The sequence below is a fragment of the Cyprinus carpio genome, chromosome A19, assembly GCF_018340385.1.
Source record: "Cyprinus carpio isolate SPL01 chromosome A19, ASM1834038v1, whole genome shotgun sequence".
Lineage (NCBI taxonomy): Eukaryota > Metazoa > Chordata > Actinopteri > Cypriniformes > Cyprinidae > Cyprinus > Cyprinus carpio.
The window spans coordinates 20,441,705-20,454,507 of NC_056590.1; the positions used below are offsets into that span (position 1 = coordinate 20,441,705).

General features: G+C 36.1%; 1 pseudogene; it reads right to left on the minus strand.

Moving 5' to 3' along the window:
- Positions 1–5,354: 5,354 nt before the first annotated feature.
- LOC122148855 lies at positions 5,355–10,630 on the minus strand (annotated as a pseudogene).
- Between the last annotated feature and the right edge of the window lie 2,173 nt (positions 10,631–12,803).

Sequence of the window (12,803 nt, forward strand, 5' to 3'; positions counted from 1 at the left end):
TCTAAAGGACGTGCTTAGCAATGCATATTCAGTGATGAAACATGAAGTTTGCCATATTAACGATAGAAATAACAAATACTTCAGGGACATGAATATAACGTTTACTTAATATCCTAACGAGTTTTACATGACATAAAATGATGAATCTTATTTAATTGGAGACCCTCTAACAATGGTGATTTTCGCAGGCTAAGATTCGCACATCTTAATAGCCTGAGCCCGAGACTAAGACACTGCTTTTGTGCTCCCGGAGTCAGGCATATCAGAAGAGAAGAGGGACATTACAGATCATCGCTATTTTCATGAACTGATGTCGGGTTGGTGCCGGTCCTTTTCAAGGCGTAGTGAATTAGGATGTCATTTTTATCATGTTTCCTGTTTCCAGGAGATGTTAAACTCTGGGTAACCGTGGTGTCCATTATAATATTTAGAGCCTGTATACTGTTAGAACTTGTTTTTTTGCTTGGTTTTTAGTATGTACTTTATGTCTTTAGCTATTTGTGTGGGCTATGGCACATTAACCCTAAACGGAAAAACTGAGAAAAAGTTGCCCTTGGCAACTAGCTGAAATACAAAATGAGCTTATGTTTTAATAGGTTAAGGGTGTTTAGTTTGCTAACATGGTTTGAATAACAACAAACCATTAAATAAATACCCCAATAAATATAATACATAAATACAATCATAAATACATAACGCAATAAACAAAATAAATAAAATCAGTAAATATAATTTGAGTTAAATAAAGTCATCCTTCACCTACTGGCCCACATTTCCAATGGTGCAAGCAAACTGATCATTCAATTCTGACTCTTGTTATGTTTCATGCCCTCTATGACATCACTTCCTTCCATCTCCAGAGGGCCAGATATTGATTAAAGCTGTGGTTCCCGCATGCATTTCCTCCCTCATCCTCCAGCACTGTGAGCACGACGTGCAATAATAACACCAAACCTCTCCAAATGTTGGCATTGTACTTTCTTCACCAGAAGATGCTTTTCCCACAAATCGCCACATAGAATGTATGCATGCAAAACAGCCAGTGATGTGAGAGCATATGGACAACTTCCTGTAGCGGTACGACAATGAATGCCAAACCAAGCCTGTTCTTCAGACCCCTGCGGCAGACAACCGGACAACTTGTCAGATGGAGGCACTGCTGAGTGTGTGACCGGCAACAGTAGGGGATGATCGCGTGTTAGAAGAATGAAACATACCGTATTTACACGAAGAGGGAACCAGGAAAGGAGGAACATTCAAAAGATATCAAGATTTAACGCTTGTTTGTAAACATATGGCGCATATGAAGTCAGTAGCAATGTATGAAGAAAGCCAAATGCAGTCGGGTTTGAATTTACCTCGTGACTTTCTGCAAAGCATTGTAGCTCTGTTCCAAACCACCTAACCCAAGGTAGAAACCTGCTAACCACCTGGGTGTTATCTGGACTCTTCCAGGACACTAAAGCATGTTTTAGGGCATTATTGAACCGGGGGCTAAAGTGGCGTGGGTCAAGGTCTTGTACTTCCTGTGAATTATTCCAGTTCGTCCGCTGTGTTTATTGGTCTCGCTTGGAGCGCTATGAAACGCCAAGACGCTAGAGCAGCTAAATATGGGTTAAAGGGATTTATTAATTAAAAGAAAAATGGACCAAATTGCATACACATATCCACGAGCGTCGTGACAAAAACACCAAAGTGCTTCCAGAAATCCAACAGAGTGTGATGGTATGAAGCTCCCTGGCAATGTTAATATCAGTCCTGTGTTTAAATGTTGAGAACGTTCGTTCTGCTGTGTTTAATTAGAAATATAATAATTTTTGCAAAATAATGTTTGAGTTTGGTCATAATTTCATCCCGTAAATGATGTTCCGGCGCCTTTCTGTCACCAAACAGCTGCACATGAACACTAATTGTTACACTTAAAAACAGCTTTCCACATAGTAACTATAGAAATGTAGTAATAATTCATTAAATGTAAATGATTGAAGTATTGATTATTTGCACTTTATGTGCATGAGAGGGGGGTTCCTTTTGTGTTGTGTATGACTTTAAGGACATAGTGTTAGCCAAAAATTAAAAATTTTGCTAAAAATGTCACAGGCCCACCGAGTATGTGGATTGGTTTTGTTTCTTCATGGTGAAAGATTTGGAAGAAAGGCAGCGGTTCCATCACTATGCTCACGCAATGGATCCTCGCTAGTGAATGGGTGCCGTTCAGAATGAGAGGTCCTCAAACAGCCTTATTAAAAACATCACAATAATTCCCACAACCATACAGTCAAGCAGTCAACATTGATGACATGGCGTGGTGTGTAATTGATTTGTGATGTTTGATCAGCTGTTTTGAACTCTCATTCTGACGGCACCCAGTCACGGCAGAGCCTCCCTTGGTGAGCAAGTTGATTCAGTGCTACATTTCTACAAATCTTTTTTGACGAATAAGAAAAAAAAATGAAAAGAAAAAACTGACTGGTCTGAGGGTGGAGTGATTTTCAGGAAATGTTTTCATTTTGTGTGACTGAACTAGTACTATAACTACTGTGCGTGCCTATTTAGTATCCATATGGTAAAAGTATTGTGCAATCGGTGGGCCAGTTTTGTAAATTTTTGACTTTGCATTTCAAATTGCGAGGCTTTCTATTACTCAAAATAAATGTAAGATTAAATATGAAAGAAACTCAATCTGCCCTGTTTATAATAATATTCTGTCTACATTCCTGTACAGTTAGCAAAATGTCATCCCCTTTTATGAACTTGTTCCCTGTTATTTTTTTTTTTTTTATCCTGAACAGCCCGCATTTATACATGTGGAAAATGGTGTTTATTTTAGATAGCCACCAAACTAGCCCTCTGTGTAAACTCAGCCAAATGAAAATGGACTTCTACTGAGAGATTCATTAAACTGCTAATAAGTTGTTTTGTGCGATTCTTATTGTGTATTAATTACTGAAGGCAAAATGAGCATGTGTGTCAGCGCACAAATACAAAACAATCATGCTTTCCTTAATTTGAAGTTTTTATTAGATTGAAACTCAAGATGGGTATAAAATCCATGTTAGGATGTTTGAATTTGTAGTGGATGGAAAGCACCGATTCTGCACCACAGAAATATAAAATTAAAAAAAAAAGGTAATTGCAAATTTTATTTCACAAGTTTTCTTGCCTTTTGTCTGTCAAGGGTCTTGAATTTTATAATCTCGCAATTTTGCATTTTGTTCTGTCAGATTTTTGACTTTTTCCTGGAATTGCAAGGAAAAAGTCGGAATTGTTTGGATATTTGAAAATGTCATCATTTATTTTAATTTTTTAAACCTGTGTCAGAAACATCCATGGTAGACTTCTGCGGAGATGTTATTGAGTCATAAGCAATCAAAAGACAACAAAGAAGAGAAAAACACCCACAATGACTAAACACCAGGAACGAGGAAATTTATCGAATTGACTTTCAAGTGGAACAGTAACCCGAGAACACGACCCAACGGCATTAAAAGTAGTCAGACGTATTGATATATTTCAAATACCTGCACAACATAAAGCATAGACGCTTAAAAAAGATCAGTGATATTAGTGGAGCGCCGACCCGTTCAGACCCCGCCAGGTAGTTGGAAGCCAATACTGATCCGCAAGCGAGCAAGAGCTGTTGCACACTTCAATGCGCGCTAGGAAATCCCAGCCAACAATCAGCTTTCAGTCGTAAGCAGCAAAGTGGGGCCAACAAACCACAAGGAACCCGACAGGAATTGGCCTGAAGGATTAAAAGAAGACAGTCATACAACGCCCTTGAACAACCATGAAGGGACTTCTACAGCTCGTCAGTCTCCACAGTTTCAAAGCTTGCGAGGTAGCAGACGGTTGGAATATTATGATGGTACTGAAGCTGGATTGGGAGGCAGAAGAGATAGCAGGAGAGAGTTGAAGAAACATGATGTGTGAACCTGGGTAGTCACAGGACGAAGACGAGCAGCCCGTCTGGGATTCAGGAAGACCGAGCTTATGGCCGTCAAATATGCTGTAGTGACACCATTAACTGAGAACAAAACGGTAAAAAGAAAATCCTGGAGTGCCACCCGCTGAGACACAGGTAAAAACAGCTGGAGAACGGCTGGGGGTCCTGAACTCAGTGAAACGTTATTACAGTCACCGAAATTGTGTATTGTGCAAGGTCGCTGTAACATGCTACTGCATTCATAATATTGCATTTAGAATTAATCTCATAAAACATTGAGGTCAAAAAACAGCATATTTTCAGCCCCAACTCCACATGAGAAGTTTCAGGAGACAAAATGCTCCAGGTATAATACTAATGAAAAAAACTTTACAATTTGTAATACTATATATATACACGAGGAAATACACACACATAACTAATCGTTTATTGTTAATGTTTGATGACGTGTTGATGTAATTTAGTACACAAAAGATTCATATTTTTAAAACAGGAAGTAGTAGTAAAACTGGAACAATAGACAAAAGAACGTGAGCCAAACTCCACCAAAATAGTTATGAAGACCAATATTAAATGAAAATTTTAATAATTAGTGTATTGCACAAAAGTGTGTGTATTTTTAAATGGTCTACTCAGTTAACAAATTCTATTACAGTAATGATAATCAGCAACTGAGGTAATGTCTTTGACTATAGTTGTAAAGGCGAAATAGAACTTGAATATAATGTCACAATGACCAGAAAAAGATGTTTTGTATGGCAGATGACCCAGACATGTTTTTCATGATATTTCACACCCATAGTGTTATGGCAGTTGTTATGAAATTCTTTTTGATCAAGACACATAAAAAAAAGGAGATGTGGTGGTCCATGTTGACTTTCATAATATAATAAGAATTTGGCAACAAAAGATTCCTCCACACAGGACCAGCAGCCAGATCCTGTGCCTAGCGCTGTGCAGAGAATATCAAGCGAGACACAAGCGCAAAAGGAACAGGCGTTTCCTAAATATCCAGCTTGAATGTAAAGGCATCTGTTCCATCAAAAACAAAATTAAAAAATCACAACCAACAAAGAAACGCTAGTATATTTGGCCACGGCTGGTGGTGGGCTAGTAGGTTTCCTGGTCCAGGCCTCCTAGAAATCTCACCGGTCGACTAGATTCAGTTCCATCCCAAACGTCAGTTGTAAATGACACGGAGTGCACAGTGTGGGGATTCGGTCACACAGTGCATCACAGCTGTCACTCGTCCGGAGGCTGTCAGTTGTCCTCGATGAGCGTAAAGAGGCCACTACAACAGCGTGGCGTGGTGTTCTGTGCAGGGAGGTCTTTCAGAGCAGACAGAGTTAAAAAGCAAAGAGATGTTTGTGTAGAGGATGGAGGAGGTGCACGACCGTCTCAGACCAAGTTAATGGTAGAGATGGCCTTCCCGTGGTTCCGGTGTGGCAAACGGACTCAGCCAGGCCAGAGAGAAGGGTTGACCGAAAACACCACCTTCATGTTCATCCACTTGGACTTTTTGGGACCATCGTTTCTCTTCTTTCTTTTCAGCTTGCTCGATTCACCTGCGAACCAGAGAGACCTCACACTCTCAGAGATAATGAACGAATCAGAGTTTTGATCAGAGTGATTTCTGCATTCAGTTTGAATTGAATCCAATCTAAACTCTTTCTTCAGCGTAATATGTAGAAGTAGAAGTAGGGATGTAATGATTAACGCGAGTTTTGAAAATCGATTCAAATATCGATGATTCAGACGCTAAAAGACAAAAAACATCGCGAAGATTCAATTAGGGGGAGGTATGTCGTATATGAATGTACTGTCTGAGGGATTTTTTCTTTTCATCTTGCCTCTGTATAAAGTTTTTTTTCTTTTCATCTTGCCTCTGTATAAAGCATATTAAAGTTAATAAGTGCAGCAGCTGCTTGTTGATACAGCAGAAACCAAGGAAACGCTTTTAAGCTCCACTGTATAATAATAATCTAATTAAGATTTTAAAACTGCTTTGTGTACGTATGTCAGAATTTTGTTTGAATCATGATTACAAATGCAGTGGTTGCCTCGAATTTTTAAATGGAAAGAGCCCGACACAAAAGCCCCCCGCTTATTTTTGTTTATATGAAGAGTGTTTTTTTATTTCTGTTACTTATATTAGATTAGGGCTTTGTTTAAAATCTCAATTTAGTTTTGTTTTTACTAGTGACATTAAAATTTGGCCATTTCAGCAGATGCTTGTTATCCAAAGCCGACTGACAAAGTCAGGTCATTAGAAGCAATCAAAAACTAACAAAAGAGCATAAGTATGCAAGGGCTTATTAGTATATTATTATAGTGTTTGTATTCAAATTTCACTAAGAATGTGCTGAATTTTGTCCAAATGCAATAAGAAAAGGGACACAATTAATGGTGCATTTGTCGTTAAATATCATTTAGTAAAAAAAATAATAATAATTGTGACTCAAATCGAATCGTGAGTTGAGTGAATTGTTACAATCCCAGATGTAGAAAACAAAATCCTTCCATCACATGGACTGATATTGTGTTCTACCAATAAAATAGTTAAAAACATAGATTATTTAAAAATGAATAAAAACTAAATAGGCATACAAATTATTTTTTCATATTTCCATTTAGTTTTTTATTAATTTTATAATAAAAATGACACAAAAAAGACACAACCAAACTAATAAATACGATATTAAAATATATATGTTCTTTTAATAGTAAACAATATTTTTAAGTTTTAGTAAAAATAAATAAATATAAATATATACAAAATGTAAAAAAAAAAAAAAAAAGCATCTAAACAATACTAAAAAAAAAACTACTTAAATTTTTACAAAGGTAGCTGATATTCTATTATCGTTTTTATTAAACGGTTTTGTTTTCATATTCAGCCAGAACTTAACGGTCTCATCATTACAGATGGAGTGAATCTGCCGTCCCAAACATCACAGCGGTTGAAAATGAGGGAAGAGGAGACCTCAAAGCACAGGAAGATGAGGAGATGCGACAGTCCGCGGAGGAGAAAAGGAACTGCACTCTGAGGAGAGGAAACCGTTTAAAAAACCAGCCAACCAATCAAAGCACTCTGTTACAACACAAGCAGCCAATCATTTAGCAGCGAACTGAGGTAATTAAAACCCAGGCAATGAAAACAGAAGCAAACACTCACTCGCCCAGTCCTCTTCAAAACAGCAAGACAAAATGAGCCGTGACACATGATGAGAGCGTGAAGAGAAATCAGAGCAAATGTACATCTGTAACAGACCACAAGAAGCAGAAGGTCTTATTAATCAATTAAACAGAATTAAATAAATATTAGAAAATTATGATTTTTTTTTTACTAATATTTAAAATGAAAAACTGAAAATATAAAAATGAAAACATTTTTAAATATTAATAAAGTATCTCAGTGATACTGAAATAACTCACAGTGAAGAGCACAACGTATTTTTGGTTGTTCTCTCCTCCCACAGTTGTTGACCCAAGGGCAATGATGGTCCATCTTCTTGATACAGCGCTTACACACACTAGACCGAGAAAACACACACTTACAATGAGACAATTTCCAGGAAACTGCTTCTGTATTTAAGTGTCTGTGTGTTTGTGTGTGTTGTGTGTTGTTAACTGCAGTGATTGAGTCTCTATTCAGGGTTGATGCTGCAGCATTGGGACATTTATACACCACCTGTCCAGGCTTGAGCTGCAGACTCTCGATAAACTCTTTAGTGGCGTTTCCCTTCGGAACGGCTCCAGGAAGAGAGAGAGAGTCAAAACCCACACACTCCTGATATGCATGACTTTGTTCCGCAGCCATTTAGCATCAAATAATAAATCAGTTTCATGTTCAGAGTCTGTATAAGTCAAGTCATTGGTAGTTAGATGCTTGCTTTGGCGACACACATCAACTTCAGATTCAACCAATCACATTGAGTTTGGGGCGGTGGGGGGCTATCTGTATGACCGACTAATCACAGACAAGGGGACTGTTTTAATTCTGTATGAAAATAGTCATTATTTTTGCCAATTCAATTTAGTGACACAAAAGGCAAAAGAAATTACTTACTTCATCTATAAACATCAAATATAATCCAATTGGCTGCAATTCTATAACTGAATTATGAGTTAAAAGGCCCATTTCACACCAAGAACTATATATATAATATATATTATAATCGCGTCATATATATATATCCTATATATAGATATATATATATATACAGCATGCCTCATACTATCAAGCTTGCATTTATTTGATCAAAAGCTGCAGTACAGAAAAAACAGTAATATTGTGAATATAATTACAAACCCTTAAAATAATTTTTTGAAATTTAGTATACTTTAAATTACTCATTATTTTTGTGATCTTATTCACATGATCCTTTAGAAATATTCTAATATGATGATTCATATCAAAGTTTTGAAACAGTTCTGCTGCTTAATATTTTTTCAGAACATGTGATACTTTTTTAGGATAACTTTGATGAATAAAAAGTAAAAAAAAAAAAAGGAAAAAAAAAAAGAAGCTATGTTTTTTAAAATATAATATTTTTGTAATAACAATATACACTACTGGTCAGTAATTTGGGGTCAGTAATTTTTTTTTCTTAAATAAAATATAAAAATCAATACTTTTATTCAGCAAGGGAGTGTGTTTAAATTGATTAAAAAGTGATAGTAAAGAAAATCTATTATTACGAATATATTATTATTTATTTATTTTTTTTTTTTTTGAATAAATGCAGTTCTTTTTAACATTTTATGCATAAAATATATTAGAAAGCAGAACTGTTTTCCAACACTCATAATAAATCAGAATATTAGAATGATTTCTAAATGAATATGGATATGTGTATATACTGGATTATGTGTACATCATGCCATGATTAGGGAAAAACTGCTGTGTGTGTGTGTGTGTTTGTCTCACCCGGGGTCGGTGCACATGGCTCTGAAGTGTGATGCCAGGGCGAGGAAGGGCCAGTCCCCATACATAACACAGAATAGCACGTTAATTAGGCTGTACGCCACAATTCTTCGCCCGGCAGCAGCATTACGAAGACGACCACAAACTCTGCGTAGAAGACGCAGCAGCCACGTGAGATCACGGTTCACGCACACGATGCCGCAGCCGTCCCCAGGATGAAACCACATGTCGTCGGCCGAGTGTGTCCGCGGACCAAAAGGGGGCGGCGCGCAGGGCTCCCCACGGCCGCAGATAGATCCCCGCCTGACGCTCTCGATCGTCCCGACTGCGGCTAACTGGGGAACTCTGTTCATCCTTCCCACGGGGGGCAAACACCCTCATCCTCCTACAGACAGACAAAAAGACCAATGTGAAGAATGACCTGCGGGTCACACATCAGCCAGTCGGGACATTTTACAATTCATTTTGCATTTTTAAATATCTATCTATCTATCTATCCTATCTATCTATCTATCTATCTTCTATCTATCACTATCTATCTATCAAGGTATCTGACTCTATAAGTTCATGCATTCTTAGAGAATCAAACCCAGACTGACTCATTGGTGTTTGCAAGCCTTGCTCTACTGTTTCAGTTAGAAAGCGTCTGCAATCAGCTTTAAAAAGCAGAGTTTTTATAACAAAATTTTGCGATCATGTGACACCGTTGTCAAGAAATTTAAAAGCAGAGAGGATTGCGCTGTCAGCAAACTTAAAATAGATAACATTACCGACGCAGTGTTATTACAGTTAAACTGAAAAACGCATGAAAAACCCTGTTACTTGAACCACGAAAACGAAAAAGAGGGACAAAGCATAATAAACCCTTATTTTATTCAGCGTATTTGCCAAGGTAATATTTCACATTTCCTTTAGTTTAAGCTGATGTACTAAAATATTATTAATCTGAGAATAAACCCATAAAATGAACAAAAAGCTACATAGACAAAATAGGAACATTAAATACAAAAACAAACTAAAAATGATTTTTTTTTTCCATTTACTAAAATTAAAATCGGAAAACAGAAATTATAAATAAATAATTGAAAATACAAACACGAAAACGACTTTATTTTTGAGATTATTAAAAGTTATCAAATATTCTAAAATAAATTATTAAGTATGTTTGTGTGCGCGCGCTAAATAAAAATAAATAAAATAAAAACTAATATCTGAATAGGCTCAAAGTAATAAGATAACAACAATATTAAAAGCATACAAAAATTATAACTAGGGATATTAACACAAATACCATAATACACTATCAACCAAAAACATTTTTTTTTTTCATTATTATTATTATTTTTTGTGACTGGGACTTGTATATAGATATTATGCAAAATTAATTTCTCAATTAGGCTACAAACGTGGGAGACACCTGTATATTTTTGGATGGAAAGCTTCGTCTTAAGGTCTGTGTAACACAAGGCTGGTCCTCACTCACCGTCATTCTCCACGATTCCTGCCGCAGCGCTCGACTGACTTCTCTACTGTTTAAATCAGGACTGCTCCTCCCGCTAACACAGGGATATTATGTGATGTAGTGATGGAATGGTCAGTGGTTTTTTGCGATAATCTGAGCAGCCAGTTATGTTTTTCGTGTGAATGATTGCTAACGTTTCGGTCAGGTGGTGCCCGACAACCAGGAAGTTTCGGTTTCTGGCGTCTGCACATCGACCCCACACCGTCCGGACTCCGCGCTTCCCGCTCCTGAGCATTTACACAATAAAGTTCCAGACGCTTTCGGAAACCCAATAAGAATTAAAACTACATTTTATTGGTTAGGAATGTATTTATTCATTTACTTATTTAGAAATTTATTTATTTAGGATTTTTTTATTAAAAATTAAAAATACAGAGTGTAAACGGTGTCAGAATCAATTAGTGTTTTTGAAAAACGTTTTTTATTCTTTACATTATTGTGGAAAACTATGAAGCCCGTTTCCGCCACTAAATAAAAAGAGCAAAGGTTATTGCGAACTTTTTATCTCAAATGTTGCAAAGTTTAATGAATTCTGACTTGTGCCCTCGGAATTGTGGATATACCCTTGCAATTTGTGATTTATTAAGTCAAAAAAACCAAAAAAAACCAAAGGCTGATATTTGTCTCTGATACGTTTCAAGATATAAAACATGCAATTCTTATAGTAAAAAAAAGTTCATAATTGGCGAGATAAAAAGTCGCAATTAACCTTTTTATTTTTTTTCAGCCTCCATATACACATAAACTAATTATCCACGTCTTATAACTAAGAAAACATAAAATGTAATGTCAAAAAGATGTTAAAGGCGGCGTCCTTAATGAATTGTTCTTTCAGCCAACAGTGCCCGGTGCTCGCCGCTGCGGTTCATACGAGCCATCATGTCGGCAGTCTGAGCGCGCGCTCGAGTTGTGAGAAAAAAACACAACACAATTAAAACCAACATTACACTTGCCTGCCTTAATTTTCAGTGCACCCTGCGTGTTTGAGGTCATGTTATTGACGTGTATTACCGGTACCGGTGTAGAGGGTATAGAAAACCGCTTTCATCGGTGCTGTTTGTTTGTTGCTTGGTGTGTTGTATCGTGCAGAAGTTGAGGGGTTTTTAGACCTCCAGTGATGGTGACTATATTTATTTGCACAGATGTTTTCCTCTGGTCACAAGCAGTTGTTTTAACTAACAAGATGCTTTACGGTTGTTTTCTGATTGATGCTGTCGTACCGAATATATGCATGGGCATGGTGAAAGTGTTAACCTGTTTCCTATAAAGATGAAATATACCTATATAAGTTTATTCACAAATATGTGCAGTATTCTTCCATATTTATTATTTGATTGTGAACCCAGTTTTCCTGCTTTAAACCTGAGAGTTATGGGTGAAAATTGCAGTTTAAAAATTCTGTAGATCATATTTTTGCTGTGTTGTCATGTTTTTCTGGATTTTAAGTCATGTATCTTTTTTTATTATATTGCATCCAGAACCATACAGAGGGGAGCTAATCGCTCAATCCAAACAGGAAGGTGAGGGTGACACTCTTTTATGTTTTAGTGTTTTTAATTAGTAGCTATGCACCTTGTATGGTTAATATCGGCCCGTGATTTTTCTGTAGTAAGCTTATTATTACTAAATCAGAGAGTTTTCGTAGAAACACTTGGATCTATTCTGCAGTTCATTTTGAACCAGTTTACATGACCAGTGGTTATTAAACTCTATTAAAATTTTTTTCTTTTTAACAAACAGGTGAAATTCGTCTAGCCATTATATGTTCGATACTATAGAAAAGATAATATCTAATTATATGATATCCATATAATATAGATAATATGGATATAATAATAATATATATATATAACTATATATGTTTGTGTGTAGTTATATGTATATATAGGTATGTATATAATATTATTATCTATTATTATTATTATTATTATGTGTGGGTATAGAATATGTATATGTGAGTTGTGTGTTGTATATAAATTTATATTTATATATATATATAAATATATATATATAGATATTATATAATAGTATATATTAATAGGTTTCTCCCACGCCAATAAACCGCTTTTATAAATAAATTGGTGTCTGCCTTATTTTCTCTAGCATTTTTTCTTTCATTTACCTACGGGGGGCAAAAGATACGATTTTATCTATTTTTCTGCCTAATTTCAGCATGTAAAATTAAAGATGAAAGGCATTTGCATTTTTTTAAAAAAGAGGGGAACCTTTCTTTATTCTTGTCAGTGGTTCGTTAAAACTAATAAATGCATTATGTTGTTTTTGTTGATGGGGACCCTTTTTGCCTGATTATAGGTTCATTGCAAATAAAACAGGGTTATCTTGCAACTATTAAATGCATTATCATATTATGAAGATCATTTAGCCCATATCAAAATATCTGTAAATGT